Here is a 16634-nt window from a genome sequence, read left to right on the forward strand (position 1 = left end):
GTCACAAACTTAGCCGGAAGGGCTCTCCGCCAGTGTTCCTGCCAGTCCTCTTGGTTTTACACAGGAGGAAACTGAGACCTAGAGAAGTTAAGTTACTTGTTAACTAGTCGCCCAGGAGCAGATCTGCAAGAAGCTCTTAGCAACCCTGATTCCAAGTCTAAAGCTCTTGCGTTAGCTCTGTGCCGCCTCCTAGATGCTGATCTTCTTAATACTGAATAGCACATTTGCCAAATGTTTGCTGCTATGCTTTGGCTGTGTCCCCACCTAAATCTTATCTTGAATTGTAGTTCCCATAATCCCCACGTGTCGTGGGAGGGACCCAGTAGGAGGTAATTTAATCATGGGGGCGGGTACCCTCATGCTGTTCTCGTGATAATGAGTGAAGTCTCACGAGATCTGATGATTTTATAAACAGGAGTTCCCCCCGCACACGCTTTCTTGCCCACTGCCGTGTAAGAAGTCTCGTTGCTCTTCCTTCATCTTCCGCCATGATTGTGAGGCCTCCGCAGCCATGTGGAACCGTGAGTTCATTAAATCTCTTTTCTTTATAAGTTACTCAGTCTCGGGTATGTCTTTATTAGTAGTGTGAGAACAGACTAATATGTTTGCCCTGCAAAACTTCCTTATTCTTAAGCAAAATGATTTCCAAATTTTCTTTGTTAGACATGTAATTTAGAACTACAATTAATTAAACAATAACTGAGTGTCAATTACTGTAGTATTTCCTGCACATGGACACATTTAGGGTCAAAATGATGTACAAGGTATTATTTTCCTGGAAGCTATAAAACGTAGGGTATCAGTAAATGGAAAAAGATAGAACATTAATTGATAAAAGAATTCCGCTACAGAGAATCTCTTCACCTTCAATATAGCCATAGAGACTAGTCATTATTTGCAGTTCACAAAACAGTTAAAGGGCCTACAGAAATATTCTCAGCTATTTAATGAAGTGGCTGGCAAGTGAATTTGGTGTAGGTGCGTAAATTTGTCTGCAGGGGGTATGTTATAGAAGAAGGAAGTCTGGGTTCAGCTGGGGGATGGCAGGAAAAGCAGGATCCCAGAAGGAGGCTGGAAGAGTTGGAAACAGATGGAATGAATGGCCCACATGTCAAGTCTCTTCACCTGCCCACCTGGCCACAGAAAAGGCAAAGCTCTGCAAATGGATCATCTCATTCTTACTGTAACACATAAAAAGCAGTAAGCAACACAAACTCACCTGTGTCAGTGGAAAGAGTTAAACTCTGTGATATATTTAAGAAGGTTTATTTTGAGTCAAATATGAGTGACCAAGGCCAGCAACACAGCCCCAGGAGGTCCTGAGACCCTGGGTGTTTGTACCCAAGTTGTTTGGGTTACAGCTTAATTTTATACATTTTAGGGGGACAGAAGTTACAGGCAGACATCAATTAATACATGTGTACACTGGTTGAGTCTGAAAGTGGTTGTTGGGAACAGACTGGGAGGATAAGGCACAGCTTCCAGGTCACAGTGGATTCAAAAATTTTCTGATTGCCAATGAGTTGAAAGAGTTAAGTTATTATCCAAAGACCTGGAATCAACAGAAAGGAAAGTCTTCTAGGTTAAGATAAGAGATTGCGGAGACCAAGGATTTTATTATGCAAATGAAGCCTCCAGGCTGTAGAGAGAATAGAGAACAAATGTCTCTTATCAGACCAAAAAACATGACAAACCCTTAGTTAAATCTCTCCCAGATGAGATAAAGACCTAGAAAGGGAAGAGAATTTTCTACAGAATGTAGATTTCACCAGGAGAGACAGCTTTTCAGGGCCATTTTAAAAGATGTCAAACAAATAATTTTGGGGTAAAATACTTCAGTGTTTTTAGGGGCGTGCTATCTGTCCTGTGATGCTATACTAGAGTCAGGTTGGTGTTTGGTGTCTTATCACTACAAAGAGTCGGCTTTGTCAATTCTGAGATCTCTGTTTTAATGTTACTGCTGGTCAGTTGAGCCCAAATTCCAAAGGGAGGAGGGCATAAGGAGATCTGTTCAAGCCCCTCTTCCCATCACAGCTTAAACTAGTTTCTCAGGTTTACTTTGGAATGCCCTTGGCCTAGAGAGAGATTCATTTAGTCATTTTGGAGGCTTAAGATTTTATTTTTGGTTTACACCTGCTATTTATTTTTTCTCTGTTACGTTGGAAAAGTAACCCCATCTGCCCCTGAAAAAGGCTTCCTGGTAATCTCTCTCAGGAATCAGGGTGACTTCTCTAGTTGTTGGCGAGTTTGACAAACTGCAGGGGAACTGCTGCTTCCTAATCCTGCTCCAGATGTGTTCTGACCCTAGAACTGAACACTGAGAGAGTTCCAGTCCAACCCTACAAGAGGCAAGGGAAGGAGAGCCGCCCAGAGAGAGTTCAGTACCAAAGTGCACCTTCATTTGGTATTAAAATAATAATAATAATAAATAAAAATTAAAAAAAACAGCAAAGACAAAGGAATGTTGACTGGACCATATGACATCAAACTAAGCTATAAGAGCCCCCTCCAGAAAGCGTCTAAGTGAGTCTGAGGAAGAAATTATTCCAATCAAACACAGATCTTGAGAAGAGTAAAAAGGACTTGGCAGAGAATCACTGAAGTAGGGAATTAAAAAGGTTCAAACCTAGTGTTAAACAAACCTGAATTCCAATATTCAATGAAGCATCTTTGGTTGTGTTCTGAAGTTAAGGAAACTAGAGTCAAGTGTAACAAGAGGCAAGGGCCCCAGCTACAGGGCAGGGTGGGCCTCAGCTTGCTCAGTCCCCTTTTAAGCTAATGTTGGGGCAGGCAAAGACAGATGAAGTGAGAGAGGCTCCACTGTGCAAGTGTGGGGGCAGATCCTGCCTTTCTTTATGATGTTAATATTTTGTTCATCATGATTGTTTTTCCTTTGACTTTTACATTTAAAAACATTTCACAGCTGGGTGCAGTGGCTCACACCTGTCATCCTGACACTTTGGGAAGTCAAGGTGTGTGAACGATTGAGGCCTGGGAAACATAGAGAGACCCCATCTATGCAAAAAATATATTGAAATTGGCCAGGCATAGTGATGCATGCCTATAGTCCCAGCTACTCTGAAGGCTCAGGCTCGGTAGGATCCCTTGAGTCCAGGAGATGGAGGGTGCAGTGAGCCTTCATTGCACCACTCCACTCCAGCCTGGGCAACAGAGTGAGGCTCCGCTTCAAAAATAAAAAAATTAAAAAAGACTACAAAACTGACCAAAAGAAGGCACAATATATTTTTTGAAAGACCCACCTCGTTTAAAATACAATTTATCATGACTGCTGAGCTACTTTGTGTCCCCGTAAATTTATTGTTCCCCATGAGTTCTCATTTGTTTGACTCTGGTCACAGCCCCAGGAAAGAGCTTAACAGATGCAAGTGACAGATGCGAAAGATGGCGACGGAAAAGTCACCATCTCTTAAGGGTTGAATTGTGTCCACCAAGGGGTCTTAACCTGCAGTACCTTGGAATGTGACCTTATTTGGAAATAAGGTAATTGCAAATGTAATTAGTTAAGATGAGGTCACACGTGAGTAGGATGAGCCCCTAATACCATGATTGGTGTCCTTATCAAAAGGGGAGATTTGGACACAGACATGCACCCAGGGAGAAGGCCATGTGACTATGAGGGCAGAGATTGGGGTGATGCTTCTATAAGACATGGAATCCCAAAGATTGCCAGCACAGTGCCAGAAGCCAAGAGAGCAGCAGGGAATAGAAGGGAACAGATTCGTCCTCACAGCCTACAATCCTGCAACACCTTGATCTTGGACTTGGAGGCTCCAGAACTGTCAGACAATGAATGTCTGTTGTTGAAGCCGCTCAGTTTGTGGTACTTTGTTGTGGCAGTCCTAGGAAACTAACACACCATCCCTGGTCTTAAGGACAGACTGAGCACCTCTGTATCAGCCAGGCCTACTTCAGCCCTGTATCCAGGGAAGACCAGATCGGCTCTCATCCCAGAGATGAGCAAATCAACCCAAATCCAGAGGCTAAGAGGGCCGGATGGGAGGGAAAAGCCAGCTCCTTACAGGGAGGGTGAGGCAGAGTTAGAACCAGGGTCATGATCACTGTCAGAACACGGCACCTCATACAAATGCCAGAGCCAGGCAGGTCAGATGGGCAGACATCTCTGAGGATGGCTGGGTGATCAAAGCAAGTGGGAGCAAGAGAGAAAGTGTGCATAGGACAGAAATTTAGCATTGAGTAATCCTCTCGGACGACAGCTGCTTCATCAGATCTCATGAGACTTAATCACTACCATGAGAACAGTATGGGGGAAGCCACCCCCATCATTCGATGATGCCCCACTGGCTTCCTCCCATAACACATGGGAATTATGGGAGCTACAAATCAAGATGAGATTTGGGTGGGGACACAGCCAAACCATATCACCCAGCAAGGAAAGGAGGCCGATGGAGGACTGAGTTGTTTCATATTTCAGTGTTCTCACTAATACTGGGCATCTACTTCATGGGAAGAATGCTCATGTGACATGCCCAAGGAGTTTATGTACTCTTTACATAGAGGAATGAGGTTAGGTCAAATTGCGCCATCCTCATGTGCTTCAGAAAAGCAAAACCTGGGGGAATTCAAGCATCTCCTTTGCTCCGTTGCTGACAGAGCTCTGCTTTGTTTTCCCTTGTGACACATTTGCATTTCACTCTCAAAGTATGCCTGCCTCAGTTTTTCATTTATAGCTGGATTCTCTATTGTTTTCATTTAATTCCTTCTCAGATTCTTGAACTGCACATTGTCCGTGAGCTAGATGGTACCCAATAGTAATATGATACCATGCAAAGGCCACCGGGAACCATTCTCCTAGACTCAAGTGACCAGGTTCTGCTAACTTTACAATCCCTCTCCCCAAGCACCTTCCAGCAACCAGAAAAACCCTCAGGTCAGCTTCCTTCTCCAACCTCAAAATCTGTTTTGTGACCCTGCTGTGCACAGTGAACTCCTAGAAGCCTCCTTCCTAAGTCACTATTAGCTTTCTCATCAGCCATGTTTCTAAACCAAAATAACCCATCAGTGGGAAAATAATGCAGAAACTTGAGAAACATTCCCAGAATCACAACTTCTACTCTCCCTTTTGAGGCTGAGGATCCTCCAGGGCAGAGTCTCATTCATCTATTTACAAAGTTTTAAAAAACATATTTGTGGGTATATAGTAGGTGTGTATATTTATGAGTTACATGAGATATTTTGTTGCAGGCATTCAATGTGTAATAATCACATCAGGGTAAATGGAATATCCATCACTTCAAGCATTCATCATTTCTTTGGATTATAACTTTCCAATGACACTCTTTTAGTTTTTATTTTATTTTATTTTATTTTTTTTGAGAAGAGTCTTGCTCTGTTGCCCACGCTGGAGTGCAGTGGCACCACCTTGGCTCACTGCAACCTCTGCTTTCCAGGTTCAGGCAATCCTCCTGCCTCAGCCTCCTGAGTGGCTGGGATTACAGGCACCTGCCACCACACCTGGCTAGTGTGTGTGTGTGTGTGTGTGTGTGTGTGTGTTTAGTAAAGACGAGGATTTCACCATGTTGGTCAGGCTGATCTCAAACTCCTGACTTCAGGTGATCCACCAGCCTTGGCCTTCCAAGTGCTGGGATTACAGGCGTGAGTCATCATTCCCAGACTCTTAGTTATTTTAGAATGTACATTTAAATTCTTATTGACCATAGTCATGCTATGGTACTATCAAATAGTAGACCTTATTCATTGTATTTTTTGTGTTCGTTAACCATTCCCATTTCCACTCCCTGTTCCCCACAACCCTCCTCAGCCTCTGGTAACCATCCTTCTACTCTCCATCTCCATGAGTTCAATGGTTTCAATTTTTAGCTCCCACAAATGAGTCTGAATATATGAAGCTGGTATTTCTGTGCCTGGCTTATTTCACTTAACATAATGTCCTTCAGTTCTATCTGCGTTATTGAAAACGACAAGATTTCCTTCTTTTCATGGCTAAATAATATTCTGTTGTGCGTATACACCACATTTTCTTTATCCATGTGTCTGTCGATGCACATTTAGGTTGTTTGCCAAGCTCGGCTGTTGTGAATAGTCCTGCAGTAAACATGGAAGTGCAGATATCTCTTTGCTATGCTGAATTCCTTTCTTTGGGGTATGGACCTAGTCCTATTCTGCTTTACACCCCTAATGTCTAGCCTTTCTACATTTAGTAGTTGATCAAAAAATGTTTGTTGATCTAAAATGATTTGCATCATCCCTTGCATCAAAGGAAGCCAGCTATGCCAAGCGGGAGTGAATTTTCACTGTGAAGCCCATGGGGCGCTGGCCTTCCAAAAGCAGGCACTGTCACCCCTCTACCACCACCCCCTGGAGGCACCTGCCTGTTACCCTTTATTATGGTAAGAACAAATACTCTGTTGGTTATGATTTAAAATGCAGAGAGGCCATCACATGCCTTCTAATTAATTAAGGTGGATTAAATCACAGAAATTAAAGATTTTGAGTGTTCTGTTATTTTAGCTTCATATTTAAAGACTCAACGATGACCTGTTCCTCCATGTGCCATGAATCATGTGATGAATAAATGATTTAAGGTAACTGCTACATTATACCCAGGAGGGCCTGTCAATACGGCTTGCTATCAACTGCCACTTTATATCAAGGCTAATGGAATGAAATGTAATGGGAAATCCTGGTTTGGAGGAAAATAAAAGAGTGGTTGTCCATTGATTAAATTTACCTGAAAGTCTGACATATTCATCGACCAAATGTTGTATTTCTGAATGAGTCATGTGCTTTTAAGAGCCTGCCAGTAAAATGCTGGTTGCATTTTTGACTGATCACCAAAAGCATTTGTTCCCTAGGTGAATACACGTGATCCTAGGGACCAAGAGCTTCAGAAACTCCAAACATGCCCAGTCAGTACTGTGTGACTTGATTGATCCTAGCTATCTGCTGTTGAAGACCCCAACTCAGTGGGCCTAGAACACAGACCAGAAAGGCTTTGCAAATAAACTGGTCCAAGCTCACATTCCACAGATGAGGAAACCTTTCTGCTACACTGCTCAGTTTCCTATTGTTGCTGTAACAAATTACCCTCAACCTAGTGACTTTAAGCAATGCAGATGATACTCTCTTATGGTTCTGGAGGTCAGAAGTCTAAAATAGAGGCCTGGCATGGTGGCTCATGCATGTAATCCCAGTACTTTGGGAGGCCACAGCAGGAAGATCACTTGAGGCCAGGAGTTCAAGACCAGGCTGGGAAAAATGGTCAGACCCCTCCCCATCTCTACAAAATAAAAAAACAAAAACATTAGCCTGATGTGGTTGTGTACACTGACGTCTCAGCTACTCGAGAGGCTAAGGCGAGTGGGGTGGGAGAATCATCTGAGGTCAGGAGTCTGAGGCTGCAGTGAGCTATGATCACACCAGTGCACTCTGGCCTGGGCAACAGAGTAAGATTCCATCTCAAAAAAAAAGTCTAAAATGGGTCTGCAAGGCTGGGTTCCCTTTGGAGTTTCCAGGGGAGTATTTCTCTCCTTTCCTTTTCCAGCTCCTAGTGACCCCCTGCATCTTTTAGCCCTTGCCTGCCTTCCTTCATCTTTAAAGCCAATAGGGCACTGTCTTCTTTCGCATATGACCTCCTGCCTCTCTTTCTTGTAAGAGCCCTTGTGACTACATGGATCCCACCCAGGTAATCCAGAATCATCTCCCCATCTCAAGACCCTTAAGTGAATCCCATCTACAAAGCGCCTCTGACACATAAGGTAACACATTTGCAGGTTCCGGGGAGTAGAATGTAGATATCTTTGGAGGACCATCATTCTGGGCCCCCATTCTTTGTGTAACCTCAAGATGGCATAAAAGCATCAACCATCTGGCCATTTCTTTGAGATCTTGTATTATGTCAGACTCACGTGCATATCAATAAACGTATATATACCTTTTCTCTCATTGATTCACCTTTTGTCAGTTGATTTCTCAGAGAACCATCAGAGGGTGGAAGGGAAGTATTCTCTCAGCCCCTGCAACCTCATACCCACCTCTGTCCATTTGAAGAAAATTGTTCTGAACAATTCTGGGAAGGATGCTAAGAAGGAGATTATTTTTGACCACAGACTAATATCTTTCTTCTTAATTCTTTGAATAAATGATTCATGGAATGCATGCATTTTAAGGAATTGAAAGCATTTTGGTTGTTTTCCTGGAACTCCCCATTTCTGAACAGTCATAAATATACCCAGACATACAGCTGAGTGACTATCAGAATGCCCCATGTGTCTGTTACATTTGCTCCAGAAAAATTCATTAATAAATAAACATATTCCATAAATATGCCAGATAAAACAAAGGTAATGAGATTCACTTTTAACAAGTCAATATTGAGAATAACAAATGATGACTTTTTAGGGGATTTTCCTGTAAGTTTCCTGAAAGCCCCATAAATCTTTTCCTTCACCTCCTTCTATCCATAACTATTTTCTTCTGATTAAAAATTTACCATCCCACAATTAAAAATCCGGTCAATTGCACAGTTACAAGAAAATGATGAGAATGTGGAAAACGGCAAAGAATCATGGGAGTGAGTCTTCTGATTGTTCAAATTCTCTTAATGCCCAGTGACCCAAGGCTGCTACCCAGTGTATTTTCTCAGAGGGATTGGAGTATAGGTAGGATTGGCAGCCAGAGGTCCAGTGTGATTTGAATATTATTATTATTATTATTATTATTATTATTGATACAGAGTCTCACTTTGTCACCTAGGTTGGAGTGCAGTGACATGATCATAGCTCACTGTAGCCTTGAACTCTTGAGTTCAAGAGATCCTCCTATCTCAGCCTCCCCAGTAACTAGGACTATAGGCACATACCACAATGCCCAGCTAGTTTTTCTTATTTTTAATTTTTGTAGAGACAGTGTCTCACTATGTTACCCAGGCTGATCTCAAGCTCCTGACCTCAGCAGTCCTCCCACCTCAGCCTCCCAAAGCACTAAGAATATAGATGTCAGCCCTCACATGTGGTCCAATTTGAAAATATTGTGCTGAAATGGCTTTCCCCACTGGCACTGGGTTCTGTGACTTCCATTCCAGTGGTGTCCTGCACATTTAATAAGGACTCGAATGAATTAGTTAAGTCTTGATTGGCCAAGGTACAGAGTTACATTCGTTTTGTATGATAAGGTTTGCAAAAGTCAAGGTGGAGAGGAGTACCCCATTAGGCTTTCACAGCTTAATGAAAATACCCCCTAAGCTTAAAATGGTATTATGGAAAGAAGAGGAGATTTGGATTCTTACAGACCTGGTTGAATCCAAGCCCCACACTTATAAACCAGTTTCATGATCTTGAACAAGATACTTAATATCAGTTTTAATTCATCTTGAAGTAGCTGCAATAAAGGCTAATTCACAGGATGGTTGAGGGGTAGAATAAAACATCCTATCTAAATTACCTAGAGCGGCAATAAAGGTAGCAGATAGCCAATAAATATTTAGGTTTTTCTCCCAACCTGTCCCTACCCACTGATCCCTTGGCTTTAATTACTTTTATTTTAATTCAGATTTTCCAAGTAACCAAAGTAGGAAAAAATGTCTAACAAACTATTTGAAATATTTTTTTTCTCATTATTAAGTACATTGCATAGTGATCTATCTATCAAAGTTGTATTATTATTTGTATTTGGAACTTAATGGTTAGAATCTGGGGGAAAAAAAAGCCATTCTAAGCCACAAAGAGTTTTTCTCTACAAAGAGTTTGAAGGTCTGCATTCACCGTTTTTGCAGACTAAACTATGTTTAAAGGACATTCTTTGATTGTATGGATTTGAAAGAAAACACTGCAAGGTTGTCCCTGCTGCTTTAGGGTGACCATTCACCTGAACGCAATATTTTACACTGAGGAGAAATTTGGTTGAAGAATTAGGATATTGCAAGACTTGATTGAGCTAAAGTCATTTAAGAATGTCTTGCCTTTTGATGGTGGTGGGGGTGATAGTCTCTGGGGAGGATACTGGGGTGTTTCTTAGTTCCGTGTGACCCTAGAGAGCCTTCTGCACACTGATGCTTGTGCTCTGGAAATTGTTGGTGGAAAATCTGGATTAGAGAGATGGCAGAAGGTAGAAAGGACCTGTGTTTCTTTCCAGAAGATTCTTCACACCAGAGCGGAGATGGTGGAAAATACTGGCTTGAGCTTGGCACAGACCAACATGGACTAGACTATCAATTCTCCTAAGTGACGTTATCAATGAATAAATGATTCATAACATACTGATATCAAACCATTATGCTCCCATGATATTATCCTGCTGGAGACATAGAACAAGGTCACTACCCTGTGTGTAGGAGTGGGTTCCCCTGGAGGAAAGTGGATGCTTCCATTGTTAATTCTTGAAGGAAACAGTAGATTATGGAACAGGAACCATCGCTGAGCTTCCAGCAAAACATTTCCTCTCTTTCTGTGGCTCATGACATCCTGGCATCAACTGTCCTGTGAGCCATCCATGGAAGTTCTCTTCTGAAGCCACAGTGGAGGTAGCATAGGGGGATGTGGAGAAGAATCGCTGTGCCCAGGGCAGTCGTCAGTAATAACAGAGCTGATGGGACAATAACTCAGAGAGGCGAACCACAGACAGCACCAGGGGCAAATGTTCTTCCTGATTGACGGGAGGTTCAAGCCGATGTCAGAAAATAAACAAAATCTCACCACATTGTATATTCACAGACTTCTTAGGTTCTAATATTTTGTTTACAAGACTAATCATCTCCCTAACCCTGCTCGTCTTAATTGACCTGGTTAAAATTGTTTCCAAACCCAGCAATTCTAAAGAGCAGAACCCGAACAGAATGGAAACTTTCTGGACTTGCTCACCAAAACCTGAGACCCTCATCTCAGCCCACCCAATGAGTATACCTGAAGGTTTTGTTATTTCTTTCAAAAGACTCCCCGACCCCGTTCTGCCTTTTAACACAGAGAATAAGAAAGGAAAACAATGTGTGTTGAGTTCAGTCCCCTCATAGTGATATTTATTCACCAGAGACAAATTACGTCTTCATTATAAATTCAGATTTGAATTATGCTTCACTAGCAAAACTGGCTCTGTGTTTTATTCATAGAGGAAGCCTGTGTGATCTCCCAACCTCAGCTTAGATGGAAAGAAGAACACTTCTGTGCGTCTGCTCACCGGAGCCTGATCACATTTCCAGACACCACCCCAGCAAATTAAGCGGATGCTAAAATCACTTGGAAGGGTATCTAATGCACAGGATAAACATGAGCTACTGGAAAGAGGTATAGGATCAGTAATACAGAAGAGAAAAGGGAAGAAAGCACAGCCCATTTGGAACAGAGGGAAGAAATCACACACCACTCGACAGAGGAAATTGCTGCATTTCACCAAGGCAGGTGCACCGGGAATGTTTGTGTATTAAATCATTACTGGGATTTAAAGAGACCATGTAAGAAGGCAGTGTTACAGATTGATTCACACGCTATTTATAATTCCTTAACAATGTTTGATGTTCTGGAGTCAGAAAAATAGATCATGGGAATGGTTCACTGAAAAAAAATTAAACACACGGTATTTATTTCTCTCTGCTGAATGAAGTGCGGCAACCACTATTTATATTTTTTCCAATGCCGTAAAAATGTCTTTGTTGTTCTGCATAACACTATATAAAACATGGTGCAAAGAGGATTCTTGCTTTCACAGGCGTGAGAGTAGAGGAAACAGCCAAAGGAATGGAAACCAGGGCTCCTAGAAACCACATTCTCAGGCCCCATCCAAGAATCTGAGAGGGAAGACCAAGGTAGTAAGCCTGACGGCCTTCAGGCTCACCCTGAAACTGGGAAAGAGAGAAATGTTCCAGTTGTCCTTAGACCTCGCTTCCGGAGCGCCAGGCCTGAGTCTTGCGAATGGAAGTGGGAAGGAAAGTGAAAGAAATCAAAATGTTTCACCACAAAATATGGTTCCCTGGCATCATGAGCACTTTACACTAAGAATTCATGGAGATCATCAAGTGCTGGAGGAGAACTTTTGCCTTATCTACATAAAGATAGGACTGACTGGGCACGGTGGCTGATGCCTGTAATCCCAGCACTTAGGGAGGACAAGGCGGGAGGATCACTTGAGACCAGGAGTTCAACACCAGCATGGGCAACATGGCAGGGAAAAAAAGAGGGATAGGACTGACCCACCAAGGAGAACAATTGTTCTTGTCCTCCTCCTTGTTAACGCGTTACCCATTACAGGAAAGAAGACCATTTTTCAAGACAATGACTGTCTCAAATGATCGTTTAAATTCCAAAAAGAACATTTGCAAGTTACTATCTGTTTCTCCCCCACTTCCAATAGCCAAAGCAATCTTAAGCAAAAAGAACAACGCCAGAGGCATAAGGCTATAGTAACCAAAACAGCACGGTACTGATATAAAACAACTAAATGGAATGGAGAACTCAGAATTAGTGCTAAATACCTAGAAGCCACTGATCTTCAACAAAGCAGATGAAAACATACACTGTGGAAAGGATCTCCTATTCAACAAATGGTGCTGGGAAAATTGGATAGCCACAGGTAGCGCAATGAAACTGGATCCTTATGTCTTACCATATGCAAAAATTAACTTGAGATGAATTAGAGTCTTAAATCTAAGACTTGAAACCACAAAAATCCTAGAAGATAACATAGGGGAAACCCTTCTGGACACTGATCTAACAGAAGCCACCTCCAGACGGCTAAACTTAACACCCTGCAACACCCGCCCCCTGGGGCTTCAACTGTAAACGTTCACCCCTAGACATTGCCGTGGGGTTGGAGCCCCACAACCTGTCCATCTGTATGCCCCCCTAGAGGTTTGAGCATTGGGGCACTGAAGAGGGAAGCCACTGCCCCATCAAATGCCCTCCAAGGGGGAGAAAGGGCTAAGTTTCCCAAAGATATACAGGGTGGAATAATGGATGTTGACAACCCAGGGAGGGGGAGAGATGAAAAATTACCTATTGGGTAAAATGTACTCTATTCAGGTGACAGGTATATTGAAAGCCTAGACTTCATCACTACACAATGAATCCACATAATCAAAAAATACTTGTACTTCTAAAGCTATTGAAATAAGTTTTTTAAGGTTGATTTCTGTTCCCCCATCCAATCATTCTCCCTAGAAATCACGTATTGTCCCTCAATAGAATTCCTCTTTTCCCTCCCGCCTCTTATAACCTGTTTTACCAGGATCCAAGACTGCATTCTTTCTGTAACCTCAAGGTAGAATATCTTGAAGCTTCTGTACCTCATTGGAAAGTTGGGTCTTTATTCTGTACCCATGTGTACATGTTAAATTAATTTGTCTGTCTTCTACTAACCCATCTGCCTCATGTCAGTGATTTTCAGTGAACTTCCAAGGGGCCAAGGCTCACAAAACGATGGAGATGTCTTTCCTGTGTGTCTGCAAATTCCTCCACACCACTCAGGAAGCTGGAAGCTGAACCACTGGCTCTGGCTCTCATCTCTTTTAAAGGACCCCACAGAAATTCCTGTCCTTTAGCCAGGGTTCATCCAAGGCAGATGTCTCTATAATGTCACAGACAAAACATCCTCATTTTCTTCCCACAGCCTTGGGGGGCGCTTGTTGGAGCTCTATACCGTGAGGCAAGAGCTGAGTTGTCTCATCACTCGTGGAGAGAGTGAAAGAATCCCTGCAGCGGTAAACCATCCCCAGCTTGAGGAAAGGTATGGATACTGAGGGAACCCAAACTATTTCACTCCAAAGCCTGTTCTTTGACATATTTCAGATCCAATTCAGAAGGGCTGGAAATAGAAGAGTAGCTAAGAAGCTGTTTTTGCTGGGAGCTTTGGGTCTATAGAGAAAATCTGATTCATGCAGCCATTCGTTCTCTGAGGCCCTCCCTTGTCCAGATCTAGGAAAGACAACTGAGAGTTTGACATCTCTAAAGGTCTGAAGGAAACATGTACCATCTCTTCTCTTTGAGGGCTGCTACCCCCGTGAGGTTTCATCTGCATAACAAGGCCACCTTTGCTAGCCAGCCATCCTCTTCTCTCCCTTCCATAACCCGTCTTGCCAGCATCGCCTGATTCACCACCATAACCTGTTTGTGGCCATGCTCTGAGCCCCCATTCTTTATGTAACCTCATAGCTAATGCATGTGGGGGTTAGTACGCAGGCGACAGGTGGCTAGGTTCAGCAAACCACCATGGCACACGTTTACGTATGTCACAAACCTGGATGACCTGCACATGTATCCCAGAACTTAAATAAAATTAAATTTTAAAAAGAGAAAAGCTTCTGAGCGTCACTGGGGTGTTGGGGGTCATCTGTGTTGTCCCCCATGCATATTATTCATAATAAATTTGTATGCCTTCTCTCTTAGTAATCTGCCTTTTGTCAGTTGGTTTTTCAGCAAAAGTTCCAGAGGGCAAAGAAAATTTTCCCTTGGCCTCTATAGTACCAGCTAACCAGAAGTAGGCTTTGGGGAAAGCGTGTGCTCTGAGTCACCCAGAACCATCAGTGACACTTTCATTACCCTTACCCAGGCCTCTGCAGTGTGTGACATTAGGTACCTACCACAGCCATGCAATTTCCTCAACGCTGGGTCAACCTAAGGGAAGAAGAATTAACCTCTGCCCTCCAGGAGCACACAGATCTTTATTATTTTTTAAATTTATTTCAATTTATGTATTTATTTTGAGACAACATCTGGCTGTCACCCAGGCTGCAGTGCAGTGGCACAATCTTGGGTCACTGTACCTCTGTCTCCCGGATTCAAGCTATTCTCCTGCCTCAGCCTCCCAAGTAGCTAAGACTCCAAGGTGCGTGCCACCATGCCCAATTAATTTTTGTATTTTAGTGAAGACAGGATTTTGCCATTTTGGCCAGCTGGTCTCAAACTCCTGACCTCAAGTGATCCACCCGCCTCCGCCTCTCAAAATGCTGGGATTACGGGCATGAGCCACTGTGTCCGGCCCAGGAGTTTACACATTGCAAAATAAGTGGTAAACATTGTGAAATTAAGTAATCTGAATTTAGCTGTTAGATATTTGAACTTTTTTTCTTTTTGAGGCAGGGTCTCTCTCTGTAACCCAGGCTGGAGTCCAGTGGCAACATTTCAGCTCACTGCAACGTCTGCCTCCTGGGTTCAAGCGGTTCTCCCACCTCAGCCTCCTGAGTAGTTGGGATTACAGGCACATGTCATCATGCCTGGCCAATTTTTTGTATTTTTAGTAGAGATAAAAATGTCGCCATATTGGCCATTTCCCTCTGTTGGTCTCGAACTCCTGGCCTCAAGTGATCTGCCTACCTTGATTTCTCAAAGTGCTGGGATTACAGGCGTGAGCCACTGTGCCTGGCCAAGCTGTTGGTACTTTAGAGTACTCTGAGCCTTGGATGGAATGTGGCTATTCGCCCTAAGCCACATAGCACATAGGGAACTTCTGCCTTTTTTTTTTCTGTAAATAATTAAGAATTATTGGTAAGAATACCAAGTGGCTCCAGAGATAAGACCATTCAGATCTTTACCTCATGTAATAATAAAGTAATCTTCCTTGGAATGTAGCAGTCTGCAAACCAATCAAATCGCTGTAACCTATGCACGAATCTTGGGTAGAAAATGCTGTGATCCTGCTAACACTTCTCTGTCTCTGCCTATATAAGTGAAACTTGAACTGCTTCACTTTGGGACGCTGGCCCCGTTCATTTGGAATCTGTGTTTTCCAGATGGCTATCCTTAAGCTTTATGCTCAAATACATTCTATATTTACCTATATTTTAAAATCTCATGATTTAAGGTTGACAGCATAATGTGAGTATTATCAGTGGCTAATATGGGGAAATAAAGGAAGAATCCCAAACCAGGAAGAGGACATAGCAAGTCAGGAATTCTCAAGGACAAGGGTAGTACTCTAATGCCTATCACAGTGCCCTGCATAGAACAGGAACCTACTAGGCCAGGCACGGTGGCTCACACCTATAATCCCAACACTTTGGGAGGCCGAAGCCAGGGAATAACTTGAGGTCAGGAGCTTGAGAGCAGTCTGGCCAACAGGGTGAAACCCCGTCTCCACTAAAAATACACAAATTAGCTGGGTATGGTGGTGCATGCCTGTAATCCCAGCCACTCGGGAGGCTAAGGCAGGAGAAACACTTGAACACGGGAGGTGGAGGTTGCAGTGAGCCAAGAGAGGGCCACTGCACTCCAGCCTGGGCAATAGAGTGAGACTCTGTCCCCTCACCCCACCCCAAAAAAGAATAGGCACCTACTGTTTGCACCAAACTGCACTAAATATGCACTAAACTAACTGGGAATTTTCCCTCTGCCCATCAATACCTCCTCTTTTGCCAGCACTACCCACTCCCTCCACACACTGTCTTCCAGCAATGCCCTAACAATACAAAAGTCCTGTTTTGCAGAAGGTGTTAATATGACTGGAATGTGGGTTTAGATTATCTAGTTTTAAATTCTGTCTCAACCCCCACCTTCCCTTGTGAAACTCAGACAAACGATTTATCTTTTCTCATCAGCAAAACAAAGGGACTGCTCTAGGGTCTCTGAGGTTTCTTCCAACTCTGAAACTCTACGCTTCTAAGTTTCGACATAAAAAATCATTATTTCCAGTACTGCTAAGAAAATCTTTTAAAA

General features: G+C 42.9%; 1 protein-coding gene across 2 annotated transcripts in view; it reads left to right on the forward strand.

Moving 5' to 3' along the window:
* Nucleotides 1-503: 503 nt before the first annotated feature.
* The window catches only part of ITGB1 (integrin subunit beta 1), a 139689-nt gene continuing 123558 nt past the window's right edge, over nt 504-16634 (forward strand). For both annotated transcript variants that reach the window (XM_064368478.1, XM_064368479.1), the window contains exon 1: nt 504-521. The gene's annotated coding sequence lies outside the window, so the exon portion shown is untranslated. The remainder of the gene's footprint in view (nt 522-16634) is intronic.

Source organism: Aotus nancymaae, unplaced genomic scaffold (assembly GCF_030222135.1).
Source record: "Aotus nancymaae isolate 86718 unplaced genomic scaffold, 86718_ANA_hifiasm-v0.15.2.pri h1tg000077l, whole genome shotgun sequence".
In the NCBI taxonomy this organism is placed as follows: Eukaryota; Metazoa; Chordata; class Mammalia; order Primates; family Aotidae; genus Aotus; species Aotus nancymaae.